The sequence below is a fragment of the Trichechus manatus genome, unplaced genomic scaffold (genome assembly GCF_000243295.1).
Source record: "Trichechus manatus latirostris isolate Lorelei unplaced genomic scaffold, TriManLat1.0 scaffold00137, whole genome shotgun sequence".
Taxonomy (NCBI): Eukaryota; Metazoa; Chordata; class Mammalia; order Sirenia; family Trichechidae; genus Trichechus; species Trichechus manatus.
In genome coordinates this window covers 6,679,323-6,701,569 of record NW_004444073.1, presented here as the reverse complement: position 1 = coordinate 6,701,569, position 22,247 = coordinate 6,679,323, and the positions used below count along the sequence as shown (strand labels likewise).

At 38.7% G+C, this 22,247-nt stretch overlaps 1 protein-coding gene across 1 annotated transcript in view; it reads left to right on the top strand.

Annotated features, from left to right (window-relative positions):
• The window catches only part of ITPRID1 (ITPR interacting domain containing 1), a 112,092-nt gene that overhangs the window by 63,105 nt on the left and 26,740 nt on the right, over nt 1–22,247 (top strand).

Here is a 22,247-nt window from a genome sequence, read left to right as displayed (position 1 = left end):
GCTGATGTTGCTAACCTGGTTATAAAATGGGCTACCTTGTCCTTAAGAAGAGAGGACATGGTGCCCATATTTTTGTTGTCTGTTTTTGGTAGTGTTATCTGTTTTCAGGGAATCAGTGCATGAGGAAGGAGCATGGCCAAAATGAAGGGAACTGAGTTTCGACAACTGCCTGTTCACAAGACAGATTAGGACGGGGATGCTGGTGGAGAACAAGTCTCGGTGGCCCTGTCCCTGGGCTCAGTCGCCTGGCCTCAATTTGAGTCCAATTGCTTAATTTTCTGCACATCCCATGAAAGCCAATTCCCATGCTGCTCTGTGTCTTCTTTATATTTCTCCATAATGTAGTTTCTGGCTGTTTAACTGCAGCAGGCTTTATGATAAGGGTTGTTGTTTGCTGGGTTTCTTTTTCCCCCTTGGCGGTAGGCAAGACTTAATTTTAAAAGACACACTCAAACGCCAACAGCCCCGAACGACTTACATAGAGAGCAGGGTGTTTTCTAGCCTTGTTTTTAAAATATTACAATTTTTTTATTAGGCATTTTTATCATTGTTATAAATAAGTAATTGTACTGGGGAGAAGGGATAATCCTTATTTAATTAAATTCATCTATACTCCCAGGTTGGCAGCAACAAGACATATGTGAGACTAATACCCACAGCCTGGCTCTTTGCATGTGCAATTAAAAATTCACTCTACAGTAGCACTGGCAGTTTAGTGTTGCTTTTGGCATTTACAAATTCTTTTATTTTGTGACTTTTTTTTACCATACACATATGCTGGAGCAGATGTTGCTTATTTGTTGTTTATTCAAATCTGTAGGCTCTGGCAGCTAACTCCATTGTTCTGTAATGAAGCTTTATTCACTGCCCTGTAGTAGGACCCAGTGCCTGCATGAGAGGCTGCATTCGTTCCCAGTAGGACGCCACAGTTATTGCCCTTGTACTTGGCTGTTTATAGTTGGAAGCTGGCATTGGAGAAAACAACAACAACAAAGGGCTGGGTAGTTACAGTCGGGGTGAGTGGAAGGGACCGGGTTGGGAAGGTCATCCAGCAATTCTCTGCTCTGTGTTTCTGCCTGGTGTCCTCAGACTGACATCCCTGCTCATCTGCTGTTGGGATTTGGTGTCTGAGCCTGGGAAGCAGATTCTTTCTGTGCTTTCTCTTCTCTTCTCTTCCTTTTCACTCTTTAGTTATTTATTCTGTTGCACCTCCCTTGCCCCTAATTTCAAGTGTATCCGTAGATTCATTAACAACTACTCTCAGCCACAGGAGCTCTGTCCAGCACAAACCTGTGTCTTCCATATATCACATCCTTGTCACATCTTTCCTCATCCAGATACTAATTCTGGCTGCCCATGTTTTAGGGGGTAGCCATACTTCATAAAGTCAAGAACGTCAGGTCCACGATGACCAAAATCGAGACCTGCTGATCCCTAGAGCTCAAATGCCAACTTGGAGACACTTGCCTTCTGGAAAACCCCTGTCTTGGCCAGGAGGCAATCAATCAGAGATGTAACCACCTCCATCTGGCACATTATGACATGGAACCTTATTATTAACACATTTGTGATTCATCTTGTCCCAACGAGTTATGCCAGGGATCAAACCACATCCTCCTTCCCCGTGGCAGCTGGGAGCACTCTAGCTTCCCAGCATGCAGAGTTAACACATTGGCTCCTGTGACATAGCAAGTAACAATTCTTTTAATTATCACACCTTCCCTCCCCCTCCCCACCCACTCCACAGACATTCTGGCACCATGGGGATATTTTGCAGCCGGCAGTCAGTACTTTTCTTAATTGACTTAGCATGTTCCAATAGCATGAAGCCTGGTATTATCCCATCAGATGAATTTGCCCCATCAAATGAAAGGGACAGTTGCTTGATGCTAAGTTCTAGGGATATAATATGCAACACTTGGTTGGGGGCTTTTACTTCCATAAGGATACTAGAATGTTCATTCACAGTTAATTTAAAAATTGATTTCCCTTAATTATTTATATAATAAATTTGAATCTCCTTAGGACTGAATTCAAGGTCTTTTCCTTTCTGGCCTCAGCCCATCTGTACTGCCTCACCCACTCTCCCACAGCACCGACTCTGCGTGTATTGGGTTATTGGGTTGCTCAGTGTCCCCCACCATTCCCCACTTAATGCATTTCTGTAGCTACATTGTTCCCTCTTCTTGGAATCCACGTTCAATCTCCTTTTCCACATTAAAAATTCATCCACATTTCCAAGTTCATCCATCCTTTAAGGTCCCAGTTCAGTTATTACGTCTTCTGTTATCTCCTCCAAGAACCCTATTCCCCAGGAATATTCCTTCTACAGTGCTCCTGTAAATTTTGAGATACACCTTTACGATAGGCCTTAACACGTTTTGCCTTATAGAATTATTACCTGTGTACAAAACATATGTCCCTAACCAAATCATTACTTCTTTTAAAGATATATTCATCTTGGTGGCTATCTCTGTGCTTGTGGGTGGTGTGGCACTGACAGAAGTTTTAGCATGGGAAATGGGTTATAAGGAATGAGAATAAAGCTTTATAGAGCATTCTGTGTGTCAGACACTATACAAAGCACTTTGCATTCTTAATTTGTCCTCCCAACAACCATGGGAATAAATGGATTTTATCTCCATTCTACAGATGAGGACTGAGGCTTAGAGAGGATCAGTAATTGGCTCGAGGTAACTCAGCTAGTGAGTGACTGGGCTAGGAGTCAGAGGTCTATCTGACACCAAAGCTTTTAGTCTTGCTACAATACCCCTCTAACAAGATACCATCCAAATATAAAACTGTAGGTAAAACTAGATTTGTGGTCCAACAGAGGAAGCACTGCTGTATTGAAAGGGCATATTGAAATCAAAGTATATTAACGTGCTTGAAATAATCCATCCCCCCCAAAAAGGAGCAAACCAAAGTGTAATTTAGCCAAGAGTTGAGTTTATTTAAATTCAGAATTAATAATACTATGTATTTATCTATTTGTAGAAACAGAACTATGCTAGATATAAAAATAAAGAGAAACATGCTTTTCAATGTGTCTAATAAAGTTAAATTTTCATAGGAGATGTGTTTCAGAGGATAGTTTACATCAGATATGAAACCAAGAACTCTTTATTTCCTTTTAGCCTGAGAGGTTGCTTTGAAAAGAGGTTGGAAAATGACTCTCTCACAGGCCTTTTTGTGCCTGGAGAGGTGATTGTAGACGGAAAGGAGGGTATGGCCAAGGTAGTTGATAGAAGGCACCAAAGGAGGAGAAAGTGGAGGTAGAGTCAACGCATTTCAGATGCTCTTCCTCTCATGTTCTAGCCCCTATCCTTGTCCCTTTCAGCCCACCACTTTCCCTCACTCCTTTCTTGGCCCCTTTAACTACTGGCCAAGTACTAATATACGAACCAAATATGAAGATCAACTGCTTGGGGAGAGCAAGGGGAAAATGTCATAGCTTCCCACCTCCTTCTCAAGGATCTTTTGGAAGGAAGATTTAGCTCTTGCTTATGAGTGGCAAACTTCATCCTTTTTTTTTTTTAGTTGCACCTCAGATGAAGGTTTACAGAGCAAATTAGTTTCCCATTAAACAATTAATACACATATTGTTTTATGTTTTGTTTGGTTGATAACCCCACAACATGTCAACACTCTCCCCATCTCAACCTTGGGTTCCCCATTACCAGCTTTCCTGTCTCCTCCAGCCTTCTCGTCCCTGCCTCTGAGCTAGTGTGCTCATTTAGCCCCGTTTTGTTTTATGGGCCTGTCTAATCTTTGGCTGAAGGGTGAACCTCAGGAGTGACTTCAGTACTGAGCTATACTGGTGTCTGGGGGGCACACTCTTGGGGTTTCTCCAGTCTCTGTCAGACCAGTAAGTCTGATCTTATTTTTGTGAGTTAGAATTTTGTTCTACATTTTTCTCCAGCTCTGTCCAGGACCCTCTATTGTGATCCCTGTCAGAGCAGTTGGTGGTTGTAGCTGGGCACCGTCTAGTTGTGCTGGACTCAGTCTGGTGGAGGTTGTGATGCTTGTGGTCCCTTAGTCCTTTGGACTCATCTTTCCCTTGTGTCTTTGGTTTTCTTCATTCTCCCTTGCTCCAGACAGGGTGGGACCAGTGGAGTATCTTAGATGGCCGCTCACAAGCTTTTAAGACCCCAGAGGCTACTCACCGAAGTAGGATGTAGAACATTTTCTTTATAAACTATGTTATGCCAATTTAGCTAGATGTCCCTGAGACCATAGTCCCCAGCCCTCAGCCCAGTAATTCAGTCCCACAGGGAGTTTGAATGTATCTATGGAGCTTCCATGACCTTGCCTTAGTCAAACTGTGCTGACTTCCCCAGAATTGCGTACTGTCTTATCCTTCACCAAAGTTACCGCTTATCTATTGTCTTTTTAGCGACAAACATCATCCTTTAGGATGAACATGAAGCTCTAGAAAAGGTTGAAGGAAGAAGACATGCCAATGAAAAGGAACCTGGTGATTGAAAAGGCTTTAGGTAGGGTTCTTCCTTCCATAACTGATCCTTTTCTGGCTATTCTCCTCACCTTGGAAAGAGAGTTGACATATCCCCCTTCTAGCCTTCCCTGAGAAAGTTGAAGCCAGAGGCGGGGCTGGTTTTCCTTCCTGAAAGAGAGGGTAGAGAGCGGCTCAGTGCCAGAGCAGCTGAAATTTTGATTGGTTTCTTCTGCTGCCAACTCTTGTCTGCTTCTGGTGCCCACACAGACATCAATGATGATAGTTGACATGGTCTATTTCCTTCAGCATGTGCAATTTGCCCACCTGCATGGCAATCACACAGGTTTAACCTTGGTCATGGACGAATGCTTGACTCAGTGGGATTTAAGATTTATTTTCTAAACTATAACAGGATATGAACTTGTAGATACTCTACTTTTATAAAACAATTTTCTTAAAAAGTGTAGCGTTGGTCTACAGGGAGTTTCAAGATTATGTTTTTATCATTATTGTTTCTGTTGTATTAAATATCCAAAGAAATTGTTTTAAATTTATGATTGTTGTTTTTAGCTGCCATTGAGTCAGGCCCAGACTCATGGCAATCCCATTCACAACAGGATCAGATTGTTGTGATCCATTGGCTGATTTTTTTTGGAAGTAGATCACCAAGCCTTTCTTAGTCTGTCTTAGTCTGGAAGCTCCACTTAAAACCTATCAGCATCATAGCAAAACACGAGACTCCACTGACAGGTGGGTGGAACCTGTGCTTGTGGTGCATTGGTCAGGAACTGAACCTGGTATCTAACATGGAAGGCAAGAATTCTGCCACTGAACTACCACTGCCCTCAAACTGACAGCTACGTAGTTTTATTGGAAATGATAAACAAAGATATTTATTTTAGATCAATGCTTAGATGACTTTAAACCAGGAGTTGCTATAGGGAAAGGTGATTTTGGAAAACTATTCATACATTTTCAAAACAGTGGTCATAATATTAAGAGATCAGATGCTAAAATTTCAGAAAGTATTAGAATGGAGGGGGGGATTAGAAGCTACCTGATACAACAATTTCAATTTATATAAAAGGCGGATTATTTGTTCAGGGTAAAATAAAAACTTTGATCTCTAATTTGGGTATAATTTGAAACCTCATACTCAGGTTTAAGACCATTCATGAATTTTTGTCATGTTGTCATGCAAGTTAGAGTAGACTTGCCTTATAATCCTAACAAATTTATTAGAACTTGCATTTTTCTGTGAGTATCAATGTGTTAGTTGCTGTGTCAAGTTTAAAGACAGAAGAAGCTGGGGATGGGGCATGGTAAGTGACTGGTAATGGGTATGTGGTTTCTTTCTAGGGTGATGAAAATGTTCCAGAATTAGATAGCAGTGATGGTTAAACAACTGTGAAAATACTAAAAACCACTGAATTATGCACATTAGAAGGATGAGTTTTATGGTGTGTAAATTATATCTTAATAAAGTTGTTATAAAAAAGAAATGAATAAATGAAAGAATGAGCAAAAATGCATAAAAAGAGAATGGGAAGGAGATGATAATGTAATTTTAAGAGATAGAAAGTATAACTCCATTATCAGACAGAAACCTGTATCATAAAACAACATCAAAGATGAAAACCATTTATAAGCAACTATCCTTCCCTATAGGAGCCCTGGTGGCACAGTGGTTAAAGTGCTCAGATGCTAACTGAAAGGTCTGCGGTTCGAATCCACCAGCCACTCCTCAGAGAAAGATGTGGCAGTCTGCTTCCATAAAGATTTATAGCCTTAGAAACTATATGGGGCAGCTCTATTCTGTCCTATAGGGTCTCTGTAAGTTGGAGTCAACTTGACGGTGACGGGTTTGGTTGGTTTTTTGATGGCCCAACAGTTAAGCACTCAGCTACTGACGGAAGGTTGGTCTTTCTCCTTGGGAGAAAGAGCTGGCAATCTGCTCCCATAAAGATTAAAGCATACAAAACCCTATGGGACAGTTTTACTCTGTCACGTGGGGTCGCTATGAGTTGGAATCGTCTTGATGGCACCTAATAACAGCAACAAAAGTTACACATTTAGGAGTCCCTGGCTGGCACAAATGGTTAAGTGCTCAACTACTAGCTAAAAGGTCAATGGTTGGAACCCACCCAGAGGAACCTTGGAAGACAGGCCTGGTGATCTGCTTTCCAAAAGGTCACAGCCTTGGAAACCCTATGGAACAGTTCTACTCCTTACACATGGGTCACCATGAGTCTGAATCGGCCTGATGGCAACTAACAAAAACATGTCACCCATTCTAATTATCCATCAAACAACCTAAAACCACAGAACATCTTCCCTGGGAGCTACTCTTTCACAAGGGTGGGATACTCTTTACTTGTCTCTGCATACAATGACCAGGCAATACCATTTATTCTAGAAAAAAACAAAGCAAGAAGGATTCAGTGAAATATAGCACATGCTGGTTGGTTTTCGTTCCAACAAGTAAAGCACTGAAGGAATGTGTATGTGAGTGTGCCTCTGTGTGTGTGCCTCTGTGTACGTGTGTGTATATGACAAAGACGAGGAAAGAGAGAGATGGTCACAAAGAACCCTAGTAATGATGAATGTAGGTGATTATTTTTATGCAAACTATCAAAAACTCAAAACTTCAGGGTATGAGAAGATCTTGTTTTAGTAAAGCAGATATAAACTAGGTAAATGACTACCAAAAATTGGGATCAGGTTGGAATCCCTGCATGGAACCTATGTGTAAATTAAAGGGGAAATTTCATCTGTTACTCAAGTAGACAGTGAACATAGCCAAGAGAAATATATATAAATAACATTTTTAATAATATTTTATTACATTTCTGGTGGAAGTGTACACAGCAAGACAGGTTCCCATTCAACAATATCTATACATTATTGTTCAGTGACTGGTTACATTCTTCACGTTGTATCAACATTCTCATCATTTCCATTCTAGTTATTCCATTCCCATTAACCTATTCTCGCAGATTCGCAACCTTCTCATCTATGCTTTAGAATATTTATTGATTATCTAATCTTATGCAGATTTTTTTAGAAGAGTGCAGTACTCAAAGATGATATTCATTACTATATATGCATGTATGAGCTAACCTGCTTTTTAGCTAAAAAGTGACTTGAAGGGATAGTTTGGTTCAAAGTTTAAGGAGTATCACAGAGCAATAGTCAAGGGGATTCCTCCAGACTCAGTGGGTCCAGTAAGGCTGTATTTTTTGAGAATTTGAAGTTATGTTCCACATGTTTCTCCCTTTCTATCAAGATTCATCTATCGTGGCCCTGATCGGAATGTTTCCTAGCGGTAGCCGGGCACCATTTAGTTCTTCTGGTCTCGGGGTAGGGGAGGCAGTGGTTCACGTAACCAATTAGTCCTGTAGACTGGTTTCTTCTCTGGGTCTTGGATTTCCTTCTTTCTCTTTTGCTCTAGATAAGTAGAGACCAATTGTTGTATCTTAGATGGCTGCTTGAAAGCTTTTAAGACCCCAGACACTACTCACCAGACTAGGATGTAGAACATAAGCTTTATGAACTATATTATGCCCATTGACCCAGTTATCTCATGAGACTATGACCCTAAGTCTTCAAACAAACAAACAAGAAAAATTAATCACATGAGGTGACTGGTTATGTCTAAAAAATATCCGTTTCTGTGACCTCTATTTGTTTTATTGTGTGTATGTGTGTGTACTATATAAGTGACTTTCCACAAAAGTTCGGATGAATAGATCTCTTCTCATTCCAAGGTGAGAAAAAGAACTGAGGAAAGAGGCCCTATGAAAAAATATAAGATAACAGGGGACTAAGATTATCATCCTGCAAACTCAGAGGAAAAGTATATATCTGAAAAGTATTTAATTTACTCAGGAACCAGAAGAAAAATGCTGAAAACTGTTAGGGATCCTCCATGAAACTCTAGAATGGAAAGAATTTATAAAGCAGGAAAGAAAAGTAATAAATAATAAGTGGCATTTTAAAAGGCTGAGAAAGCCACAAAGACCAAAAAACTCAGAGGACAAGATTAAATGAGAAGGATACAGAAAGCGTTATAAGCAATCTAAACCTGCAATCACAGGATTAAAAGCCACATTTGAAATATCTTTACCCAAAGCAGACATTTTAATAGTTTACCACTGCCTTTTAGTCAATTCCAACTCATAGTGACCCTACAGGACAAAGTAAAACTGCCTCATAGGGTTTCCAAGGAGCGGCTTGTAGATTTGAACTGCTGACTTTTTGGTTAGCAGCCATAGCTCTTAATCACTGTGCCACCAGGGCTCCTCAAATAGTTTAATAGTTAAAAAAGATTTTTCTTGTTAGTATAATCTACAATTATTTATGTGAAAATGAAATTTTAACCTGACAATAGGGATAATTTTGTGTTTCTTCTTTTAGTAATTATTTGTTCATGTCTTGGTCTTTTTGTTGAATTCAATTTATACCCTATTTTCTTTCACAAATTTTTGTCATGTAATGCATTCAAAGTTATGAATGTGCTTCGAGCAAGATCAGCTTTGGCAGGCTTTCTCATAAATATTTTCAGGAGTCTGAAATTATGCTTTTATTTTTGTCTTGACTAAAAACTTAATTAAAAGTGTTTTTTTGTTGTTTATTTTGATTTGCAATGAACTTTTGGGATTTTGTCAGGTAAAGGATGATATCTAAGCTGAATGACCTGAAAAAGTTTTACCCATTATCTCTCTGGTTTATTCCTTTACACATTATCAGGTGACTAACATTTAGGATTTTTTCGTTTATTTAATTTTATCATAATTACACTTAATTTTAAAATGCTTATTTTATGCAGCTGTATATAAAGAAGGACATTAAGCATATCTTCCACAGTAGCTTATCAAAATATAACCAAAATATTTTTCTCAAATGGCTCTCCCAAAAATTGACCTTGGCTTAAATAAAACCAAGGTACTTCAGATAAAACTTTGCAAAGACAAAATAGTCCATTAACATAGCTTTCTGTTGACCTGATTTGATATGGAGAAAGAAGTTCAAGCTTAAAGGAATAAAAGATTTTTATGTCCATTAGACTATCACTTTCAAATATTAAAATCAAATATTGTATCAACTGGAGTTTTCATCAGAGAAATTGAAAAGTGAAAGTTTACATGGAGATGTTGAAAAAAATATGAAACAAGATATTTATAGCAAATGATAATAGAAAGAAAAGAAGTATGACAATATTAATATTAGACGAAAGCAAACAGCATTGAATCGGGTGAAGAGGAGTAAATTACACTGATGAAAGGTCCAGTCCACCAAGGAGATCTAATATTCACGACATTTTAGGTAGGTGGATAGAATTTGCATTTGGGTGTCCTTAGCACCAAATCCCTCCTTTCTGTTGCAGACCCTGGTAGGTGCCCTCCTGAATTATCAATAGTCATTGGCAACCCTGCCTTGCTTACTCTGAAACTGATGGAGCACATGCATTAGAGGGGTATCTCTTTGCTTTTATGTCCAATCACCATATTAGCATCTCTCTTCTAGATGTTTTCCCATTATATCGATTTTTTTTTCAGAGTTGTAGGCTGGGCTACAATGCAGTACCTGACACATTTTTGTCCTCAGCTTTGGAACTAATCTCCAATTCTACATAATAAGAAAAGTCCCATTAAACATTCTGTTTCAATTCTGTGAAGATCTTATCCCCACAAGCGAGCCATAGGTTTCCTTTTTCCCAAGATGCCTTTTAAAACACTTTTCATATATCTATTACTTCTTATGTACACATGTCTTAGTTACCTAGTACTGCTGTGACATAACCTGTTGCCATTGAGTTGATTCTGTCTCATAGTGACCCTATAGAACAAAGTAGAACTTCCCTCAAGAGGTTTCCAAGGCTATAAATCTTTATGGAAGCAGACTGCCACATCTTTCTCCTGTGGAGGAGAGTGCCTGGTGGATTTGAACTGCCGACCTTTCAGTTAGCAGCCAAGCACTTAACCACTGCGCCGCCAGGGCTCCTTGTAACCCAAATAGGTGGCTTTAAAGAACAGAAATTTATTCCCTCACAGTTCTGGAAGCTAAAAGACAAAATCAGGGTTTCAGCCGTGTCTATTCCTTCCTTGTCGTTAGTCCTGGACACTCCTTGGTTCCTTGACAATCCTTACATGGCATCTGTCTTTCCCTATGTGTGTGTGTCTGTGTCTATTCTGGTCTTTTAACAACTCAGAAATGATTGGTTTAGGATCCACTATTTCTTGAAATATTCTTCTGCTCCTTTCTTTCTTCTCCTTCTGAGACTTGCATTATGCACATATTGGTACATGTTATCGTGTCCCACGGATTTAAATCTGGTGTTAAGCCCATGTAGTGAAGTTTTCATTGTAGTTATTGTTCTTTTCAATTCCAGAATTTCTATTTGTTTTTTGGTTTTGCTTTTCATAATTTCCATCTCTTTGTTAATGTTCTGTATTTAATAAGATACCATTCTCATGCTTTCTTTCAATTCTTAGACATGATTTCCTTTAGTTCTTTGAGCATATTTATGTCTGATTTAATGGTTTTATCCAGTGAGTTCAACATGTGGACTTTCTCAAGAACAGTTTCTACTGAGTGTGGTTTTTTTCCTGTGAATAGACCATACTTTATGGTTTCTTTGCATGTCTTGTATTTTTTGTTTAAAACTGGAAATTTTATAAATAATATGACAGCTCTGTAACTCAGATATACACCCAGTGTTTGTTATTGTTGCTATTTGTTGTTGTTCTTGTTTTTGTTTTGTTTTGTTTTTAGTGACTTTCCTAGAGTCATTCTGTAAAGTCTGTATTCTTTGCCATGTGTGGCAGCTGAAATCTCTATTCAGTTAGCTTAGTGGTCATCGAATGATTAGAAATAGATTTCATTAAATGCCTTGAACAACTTTCTCCCACCCTTTGCAGAGGGGCTCTGTGTGCATGTTGGGATACGCCTCCAGTGCTCTGACTGCATCTTTTCCTTAACCTTCACTGCCTGCTTGTGCAGAGCCTCATGGTCAACCAGAGGTGAGAGACTAGGGTTTTCTCAGATCTTTCCTGGGCATATCCATGGTCTTGCACATGTGCACAGCCTTCTAGGTCTCCGGGAATATGTCACAGTTCTTCAAAGTTCCCCATGGACATTCCATTCCTCAAATTTTCCTTTATGCTTTTTGTCAGTTTATTTACACCAACTTGTATTGCCTCTCAGGCACTTGCAATGTTAAACAAATTGTTTTTGTTTTTGACAGATGCCCTGGTAATAGGGCCTTCCTCACTGAATGCGTTATGGGTAAGGTCAAATACAGACTAGCCAGTAAATAAATAGGGTTTTGCCAAAGCTACCAGACTGGTCACATAGTAACAATTCTCAGGGAATGGGCTCTTTCTAGAGTTCCAAATCTTTCCCCCTTCTTCCCATAAATGACAAATTACTTGTTTTTGCAGTTACCATTGTTCTTAGACTACTGGTTTTCAAGGCTAACACTGAATTGAGGAGAGGGTGATGGAAATAGGGTAAGTTAAAATGCCACAAAGCTCACTGTTCTTATGAGATTCAGCCATTTTTCTTGAATATATGCTTCTCAGATTGTTGTAAGCCTTTGGTTAATTTATAGAATCCTTAAAATGTTGATTTTGACAATTTTTGCTTGTGTTCTCATTGCTTTTGTGTAGGAATGGGGTTTTGGAGGTTCTTCCTCCACCATTTTTAGAATTACTTCTCTCCCCCTTATGTCTTTTTAATAAAGTAAATAACTTCTTTTTAGTGTTAGTGGGGTGTTGGTAAAGAAAAAATGAGATGTGTTATTCTACCATTTTAGCCCAGAGTCTATGTTTGCTTTATTACTGAGAAACAATGAATTTAAAAAAACCTATTAGTGGAATGTCATTTAGTAAGTCAGACCATAAGGATAGATATTTTTGGTTAAGACCATCCCTTCCTTTAAATCCCCATATGATTAGCAGTCTGTTCTGTTTCAACCTAAAGCTAGACCCGGTGTTTTGTTTATATTTATAGGGTGTACCCAACAGCACTCTGGGCCTTCCTGAATTTGAAAGGCAGCTTCTCAGCAATGCAGGTCTCATTTTAAACTCTTGTTCTCCATATAGCACAGCAGTATTAAGTTACATTTGTGTCATTCTTGCCATTAATAAGAGCTTCAATGTTCTTAGTTATGTGGGGTTTTTTTTCTTATAGTCACCTGTGCAATAGGTCGAGCAGTGAAGATTGCCTACAATTTTAGACGCTGAACTTTAGCTCAGAGGAATTAAGTGACTTGCCACATAGCAACCAGTTACTAAGCACCAAGGATGGGAGTTGAATCCATCCAGGTCTTCTACATTAAAGTCTGGGGACCACTCCACTCCACTACCCAATATCCTTGGCCTCAGATACCATAGAGTTTTAGATTGTCATTTACTCCAAACCATCTAATGCTAAAAATCCCACTACAACATCCAATATCTTCTTGAGCACCTGAAGTAAAGGGAATGGAGAGGTCACGCTGTAAATTCTCTCCAATATAATTATGCTTTACAGGGAAAGGATGGAGCTAGTTACCTTTGCTTTCACTGAGTGGAAGGGGAGGTTGTTACCTCAACAACTTATTAAAGAAATAATTCTGATGCAGGGTTTCAGATTTATGCTTATTCTGATAATTTAACAAATATTTATTAAGCAAGCAAGCAGTAAATGGCAGATATTAGTACTATTATTAGTACTATGGATTCACCTTGCAAGTCATTTGCAAATTCTCTTACGCCACTTCTATGGGCAGCGATGTGAAAACAAGATCAGTGATTATCAGTGTATAGTCCTTGGTACTCTCTTAAGCAAAAGGAACCATTAACTGATTAAAAAATAGAAATCCTTTCTTCGGTTCTTATGAGCAAAGTAATTCCATAGAAATTCATTTTCAGATGTGACCAAGGGTATTATTTTTGTTTGATAAGTGCCATTGAGTCAATTCCAACTCATAGCGACTTTTTGCATAACAGAACGAGACGTTGCCCCGTCCTGCGTCATCCTCACAATCATTGCTACGTTTGAGTCCATTGTTGCAGCCACTGTGTCAATCCATCTCATTGAGGATCTTTCTCTTTTTCACTCACCCTCTACATTACCAAGCATGATGTCCCTTTCCAGAGATTAGTCCTTCCTGATGACATGTCCAAAGTAAGCCAGACAAAGTCTCACCATCCTTGTTTTAAGGTATTACTAGTAACATACTAAGTGACTTATTAAGAGTTAATTTAAGTAGTGCGTTCTTAGAGTTTACTGAGAATTCTAATTTAGTATTCTGCTAAGAAACCTCACTGCTATACAATGCTTTGACAACGTTGCAAGATTCCTATTGCACATACAAACATGTACATTGCTGGAATTCTTGCAATTTTCAATGATTATAGTTTGTTATCAATACATTAGTAGCATTATCTAACTGATCATGGTTTTCAATTATAGCTAGTCTGAATTTTTTTAATATAAATCATTATCAGTTTACCTTTTTAATTTTTTATGGATTTATGATTATCTGTTCTGTATTTGGTGATAAAGATTTATATATCTGGGCCTATTGTTTTCAATAATTACATTTTTAAATATGTAGGACGTATAGTTCAATTATGAGCCATCCCTACCTCCTGTATTAAATTGGGTTCTTCAGAAGCAAACCTTCGCAGTTTTATCTTAAAGTGATTTATTAGGAAGTGTTCCCAGGAAAAATGTGGGAGTAGGGAGTGGGACCAGGAAGAGAAAGAGATAACCTGCTCATTAACACACTCTTCCACACATCTGCAATTTTTTCATCTAGCTTATTGATTCCACAGGCACTGTCTGTCATTTTAGCTTCAAAAATAACTAGTCCCTTAAATCACACAGCAGATTCCTCAGATTGAGATTGCGGGAGGAGTAGGCTTTGGTGGCCTTTCCCTGATTCCCTCTGTGCCCAAAGCAAGAAGTAGAATGAGGATTAGGCAGAAGTGAATAAGAAAAAAAGCACGAGACCAAGAGGGTTTCTAAAATTCGTATGTTAGTAACAGAAAGACATTAGATTGTCTTGCACACAATTGGCAGACCCCCGAAGCTCTCCTGCTTCCTTTTTGCCTTTCCAAACCCCAGTACTCCATTTACAAAAGAAATTATTTTAATCTGGGTTGTTTGGGAGTATGGTGTAGTTTTCCTGGTCATATTCCAATCAAGATAATTATATCTTCTCTTCTCCAGACTCCCTGTTGCTTATATTCCAAGTGACATTCTTTTTTCCTTTTTAACAAACTGCTCCAAGGCATCGCAGTGAGGTTATAAACAGCTGGAGAGAGCTACCCCAGAGAAAGCTGTGCATCGGTGGTAGGTGAGCTGGTCCCAGTACAATTTGTCTATCAACTTGTTCCATTTTTAAAGCATTTGGGATCTTTCAGGAAGAAAAGCCTGGAGAATGGAAGATCCTATTATTACTCCTAGAAGCTCAATAGATTTGAAGCACTACTCTAATTAGAATGGAGATAACACCAATAATTAAAAAGTGATAAACCTTTGCAGAGAGGGTGATCAACCTGTAATCAAGCTAAGCTGTAAATTTTATATTGTCAAAGATACCATTCCTTTATGCAGTATTAGGAGTCCCTGGAGGATGAAAGTGATTTCATGTTCTTGGCTGCTATCTGAAAGGCTGGAAGTTCAAATCCACCCAGAAGCACATTGCAAGAAAGCCCTGGTAATCTACTTCTGAAAAATTGACCATTGAAAACTCTACGAAGCACAGTTCCACTCTGACACATATGAGGTCATTATGAGTTGATTCAATGGCAACCGATATGCAGTGTTGAGCTTTTCCAAGCTAGACAAGATGGGCATTGAAATAGTAACCAAATCTCCCCAAAAGTTTAACTAAAAGCAAATGTGTATCTGAATAAAGTCAAAACTGTCTTGCTTTTTGTGAAGAACACTGTACTATGGGTGGAGCTAACAGAATTCAGACAAAATTATTTAAGAGGAAACACATTCTGATTGGTCTCCTCCATTAACAATGACCCTTAAGACAAGCCCCTTACCTTCTAAATGATTCAGTTCCTCATTTTTTAAAGAAAAAAAATCACCATACTATCTTGTAATCTTCTGGTTTATATTTATTTGTACTTCCTCCGGCAGTGCTTCAGGGACACTGCCTTACCTAGAATAAGTTCAGTAAATTTGGTTGAGAGAATGGAGGTAAAATATTAGAAGAATATTGAATTTCAGAATACTTGACTTCTTCGAAGAAAAGTGTTTAGATTTACCACTTCTGACATTACAAACTACTGCAGGAAAAGAAAATAAAGTCCCTTTTCTATTTGTAGCAACGATATGTTAGGAAAAGAATTTCAGAAGCACTATTATATTTATCGTTGTTAGAGAAATCATTCGCACTCTCCAGACATTTCCTAGCAGTCGTGGCCTCCCAGAGATCCCAAGGAAGCATAGGGAAGACAGAGACCCATCTGGTTTATAGACCCTTAGCGTAAAATATGCCCTCTTGATGCTCATCAGTGTTATTGGAGCAAGGGCTGGGATGTCAAAGGTAGAACCATTTCCCCCAACTTATATACATTTGAGTCTTTTTCAATTTATGTATGTTTTCTCCAATCGCCACCCAATTTGTTCCTCCCTCCCTCGCCGTGACCACTACCATAACACAGCCCATACCTCATAATAAACAATTAAGACTGTTCATTGGAAAAACCGAAGGGGTCAATTTCACGTTATTCTTTGGGGGATCTATCTTGTGTCCTTTTCTTCTGACACGCAACACTTCTCCTTAGCCTGTTAGCGTTCCAGAGGCATCTGGGTGTTTGTAACTCTTGGACCCAGGTTTCACAATTCCTTTGGTCAAGATAGGGACGGTATGAATGTTTCTTTGCTGATTCATAGCTTGATACCAAGACAAAATGCTTCTAGGGGCCCTTTTCCTTGGAGAGATGATGTTAGAAAAGACCTTGAGTCAGGAAATCCAAGGGGGCAAAGAAAGTCCAACAGAAACTTCCCTTCCTTAAATTGGTTTACAATTATTGTTGTTGTTAACTGCTGTCTAGTCCACACGTACAACTGAACTAAATGCTGCCCAGTCCTACACCACCCCTATGATTGGTTATGGACTGAACAGTTATGATCCATAGGATTTTCATTGGCTGATTTTTTGGACGTAGATTGCCAGGCCTTTATTCCTAGCTTGTCTAAGCCTAGAAGCCTCCACTTATAGACACTTGGTGGTTGCGCAGGAGGTGCATTGGCTGGGAATCAAACCTGGGTCTCCCACATGGAAGGGGAGAATTCTACCACTGAACCACTACGGTCCCCATCTCCCCTTTAATTAGATTTTAGTATTAGGACTTATTGACAGTTACTTCTAATTTATGAATGAGAAAGAGTCCTGGTGGCTCAGTGTTTAAGAGCTCAGCTGCTAACCAGAAGGTCAGTAGTTCAAAATCCACCAGCCACTCCTTGGAAACCCTGTGGGGCAGAGAAAACCAAGGCTTATAAAAGTTAAGTAACTTGCTCAGTTCACCCAACCAGCAAGTGTTGGTATCAAGATAAAATCCAAGCTAATCTAACCCCAAACTGCATGCCCCATCCATAGTCCATGTGATAAATAATCTAATGGATATAACCTTATTATAAAATGCACTTTGCTGATGCAGATTGAGTTCTATAAGAAGCTAAAATGGATAAAATGGCGTATCACAGGCATTATGAGAGCGTGGGTGACACCAAACATTTCAGAATTCACTTTGTAAGACCTGATTACTTCAATCACCTTATTGTATGTGTGAGAGATGAGACCCTTCTCTCCTCTCTGACTCCTGGTATACTTGTCTTCTTTCAATTTCTAAAACATACTCACTTTACATGGAATTTATGTATGTTAATTGTAATGTTTTATTAGCCTTTCAAGTCCCCGTTTTTCTTTTTGTCTGTAAATATATGTAAGACTTTCTTTGAATGTCTCCATAGGCTTCAGTGAACTATGTTGAGACAATACTCATACATGTGTTAAGTATTTGGTGGGATTATAGTTATTTTGAAGGAGCCCTGGTGGTACAATGGTTAAGCACTCGGCTGCTAACCGAAAGGTTGGCAGTTCAAACCTACCAGAAAAAAGACCTGCAGTAATCTGCTCCGGTAAAGATTTCAGCCTAGGAAACGCGATGGGGCAATTCTACTCTGTTCTATAGGGTAGTTATGAGTCAGAATCTACGAGACAGCACACAATAACAACATGGTTATTTTGAGATAACCACATCTTTATCATTATAATAGAAAGCCTTAACAACTAGATTTCTAGACCAACTCTCATACTTTACATATGAAGAAAGAAAGGCCCATGAATTTAGGGACTTTTAGGTGCCTAAGTTGATTAGTGACAAAGCCAAACCCAAGACTGTTGGTTCTGGGTCCAGTGCTTTCTCAGGTCTGAATTTTCAATTCTGATTTTATTTTATGATTAACCAGTTATCTGTGCAACATGATCATCACTTATTCCTTTTTTAAACTGTATGTGTAAAGCTAGGTTTGAAGCAGGTAAATAACTAAACCTTAAGCATTTGGATGTCAGGGGTAATGTTAGCTTTCTCTTTAATCCTCAGTGCTTGGGACATAGCAAATACTCAAAAGTAAATATGTTGAAGAAACAAGTAAGTGGGTTTATAAATAAATAGTGTTCTACTTTTATATATATATGTGTGTGTATATATTTATTTTTAAAATTAGCATAGAGTAAATTGACGTTTTTATGGTGTATAGTTTTATGAATTTTGACACGGGTATAGATATGTATAACCACCACCACAGTCAGACTATAGAGTTCTTTTCTTTCAGGATTTTCAAAATGTTGTTCCGCTTTCTTCTGGCTGCTTTAGTTTCTGATGACAAATCCACAGTCAATTGAAATTTGTTCTCCTATAAGTAATGGGAGCCCTGGTGGTACAGTGGTTAAAGTGGTTGACTGCTAACCAAAAGGTCAGTGGTTTGAATCCACCAGTCGCTCCATTGGAAAAAGATGTGGTAGTCTGCTTCTGTAAAGATTAATAGCATTGGAAACCCTATGGGGCAGTTCTACTCTGTCCTTTAGGCACACTGTGAGTCAGAATTGACTCAACGGCAGTGGATTTGGTGTTTTATAAGTGATATGTCTTTTTTTTTTTCTTCTGTCTACCTTCAAGATTTTTCTTTGTCTTTAGATTTTAGCCATTTGATTATAAGGTGTCGGTATGGATTTCTTTGGGTTTATTCTCTTTGGGGTTCACTGACCTTGTTGAATCTGTTACTTCATGCCTTTGCCATGATTGGGAAGTTTTCAGGCTTTTTTCTTCATATTTTTTATCTGCACTACGCTCTGCTCTTCTCCTTCTGGAACTCTGATGACACAAATGTTTGACCATTTGGTATTGTCTCATAGGTTCTGTTCTTCATTTTTTTTTCCCCAATAGTTTCGTGTTTGTTATTCAGATTGGAAAATTCCTATGAGTCTACTCTTTTTTCTGTTATCTCCATTCTATTATTAAGCCCATAGGCTTGTGTATCCATCAGTTCTAAAATTTCTATGTGGTTCTTCTTATATCTTCTTTGTATCTTATATCTTCTATTCCTTTGCTGAGATATTCTTTCCATTCATTTTAAGAGTAGTCATCCTTTTGACGGGGCATTTTATAATAGCCACTTTAAAGTCTTTGTTAATATTTATGTCATAGTAACGTTGGCATCTGCTGATTGTCTCTTGCCAAGAGAGTTGAGATTTTCCTAATTCTTTATATGCCAGGTAATTTTGGATTGTGTCCTGGACATTTTGAATATTATGTTAGGAGATTTTTGGTCTTGTTTAAATCAAATGGAAGATGTTTATATTTTATTTTGACAGGTAATCAAATTGGGTTCAGGTTGTAAGTACTGACCAACCTTCTGTGGTTTGTGGTGTTAATCTGAGCTCTGTTTTCAAAGACTTTGTAGTGCTATTAAGATCTGTTCTACATGTCTTCTACCCAGTGTGCAGTCTGGGCCCTGGGTGGTGGTTTGTCTCTTAGTTTAGTTCACAAATTCTTTGATATGCTGTTTAGAGTCAAATCCATGTATGCATAGATCAGAGGTGAGCCCAAGATTTCATAAACAACTTTATGGGGTTGCGTTCCCAAACTCCCTCCTCTCTGTAATCTTGCTCATACTTTCTCTTTCCCTGGGGTTCCCTGTTTTTATCCTTGATGAGAAAACTAAGGCTAGGGCCTCAGTTACTCCAATCTGCCTCACACAACTGCAGCCATTTCTGGGGCCAACTAGTGTGAGAACAGAGAGAAAATGACTTTCTACTTTTAAGAGTTACAAAGTTAGAGTAAGCATCTCTTAGAATGTCATTTAATAAAACCTTTCCCTTTACAAAGTTATTTTATAAATGCTTAGTCAAAATAAAGTGATCTCACCTAATATTAAATGTTAAAATTAAATGTTCAGTATTTCTTCCAAGGAGCAGAACTATAACCAACAGGTGGAAAATGCTTAAGCAAGTTTGCTTCAGTATAAAGAAACATTTTCTAAAAGGTACAACATGCTCTTACTACCTAAGCACCCATTTGTCAGTTTGTTGTACTTTGGTGGCTGCTGTGTTGCTATGAAGTTGGAAGCTATGCCACCAGTATCTCAAATACCCATAGTGGTACCTATGGTAGACAGGTTTCAGTGGAGCTTCCAGACTAAGACAAACTAGGAAAAAGGCCCAGGGATCTACTTGCGAAAGTTAGTCAATGAAACCCTTATAAATAATCACAGTACACTGTCTGATTCATAATAAATTAGGGAAAACATTGTGAAGAATGGGAATTCCAGAACACTTAATTGTGCTCATAGGGAACCTCTACATAGATCAAGAGGTAGTCATTTGAATAGAATAAGGGGATACTGCATGGTTCAAACTTGGATAAGTGTGCAGCAGGGTTGTATTCTTTCACTTTACTTATTCAATTTGTATGCTAAACAAATAATCTGAGAAATAGGGCTATATGAAAAAAAATGCAACATCAGGATTGGAGGAAGACTCATTAACAATCTGCAATATGCAGATGACACAACCCTGCTTGCCGAAAGTGAAGGTGACTTGAAGTACTTACTGATGAAACTAAAAGACTACAGCCTTCAGTACGGATTACACCTCAACATAAAGAAAATAAAAATCTTCACAGCTGGACCAATAAGCAACATCATGATAAATGGGGAAGAGACTGAAGAGGACAAGGATTTCATTTTTCTTGGATCAACAATCAATGTCCATGGAAGCAGCAGTCAAGAAATCAAATGATGTACTACTGCACTGGGCAAATCTGCTGCAAAAGACCTCTTTAAAGTGTTAGAAAGCAAAAATGTCAACTTTGATGACTAAGTTGAGCCTGACCCTCCCCATGGTATTTTTTTTTTAATTTTTTTTTTATTGTACTTTAGATGAAGGTTTACACAACAAATAGTTTCTCGTTAAACAGTTAGTACACATATTGTTTTATGACAATGGTTAACAACACCACAACATGTCAACACTGTCCCTTCTCAACCTTGAGTTCCCTATCCCCTTGAGTTCCCAGTTTTCTGTCCCCTCCTGACTTCTAGTCCTTGTCTCTGGACTGTTGTGCCCCATTAGTCTCATTTTCTTTTATGGGACTGTAATTTTTGGCTGAATGTTGAACCTCAAGAGTGACTTCACTGCTGAGCTAACAGGGTGTCCAGGGGCCATACTCTCAGGGTTTCTCCCATCTCTGTCAGGCCAGTAAGTCTGCTCTTTTTTAGTGAGTTAGAATTTTGCTCTGCATTTTTCTCCAGCTCTGTCCAGGACCCTCTGTTGTAATCTCTGTCAGAGCAGTCAGTGCTGGCAGCCGGGCACTATCTAGTAGTACTAGAATCATTCTGGTGAAAGCCATAGTAGTTGAGGTCCATTAGTCCATTGGACTAATCTTTTCCTTATATCTTGCTTGTTTTCTTCATTCTCCCTTGCTCCTGAAGGGGTGAGACCAGTGGAGTATCTTAGATGGCTTCTCACAGGCTTTTAAGACACCAGGCACTACTCACCAAGGCAGAATGTAGAACGTTTTCTTTATAAAGTGTGTTATGCCAATTGAGCTAGATGTTCCCCGAGACCATGGTCCCCACAGCCCTCCACCCAGCAATTCAGTCCTTCAGGGAGTTTGGATGTGTCTATGGAGCTTCCATAACCTTTACTTATATAAGTTGTGCTGGCTTCCCCAGTATTGTGTACTGTCTTACCCTTTACCAAAGTTACCACTTATCTATTGACTATTTAGTATTCCACCCAACCCCTCCCATCCCTCATAACCAACAAAGATTGTTTCTTTCTGTGTGTAAACTTTTACATGAGTTTTTACAGTAGAGGTCTCATACATTATCTGTCCTTTTGTGATTGACTTATTTCACTCAGCATAATGTCCTCCAGTTTCACCCATGTTATGAGATGCTTCACAGATTCATAATTACTCTTTATCGTTGCATAATACTCCATTGTGTGTACATACCATAGTTTGTTTATCCATTCATCTGTTGATGGGCATCTAGGTTGTTTCCATCTTTTTGCTGTTGTGAACAATGCTGCAGTCAACGTGGGTGTGCATATGTCTGTTCCTGTGACAGCTCTTATTTCTCTGGGATACATTCCTAGGAGGGGGATTGTTGGATCGTATGGTATTTCTATTTCTAGCTTTTTAAGGAAGTGCCATATCATTTTCCAAAATGGTTGTATCATTTTGCATTCCCACCAGCAGTGCATAAGAGTTCC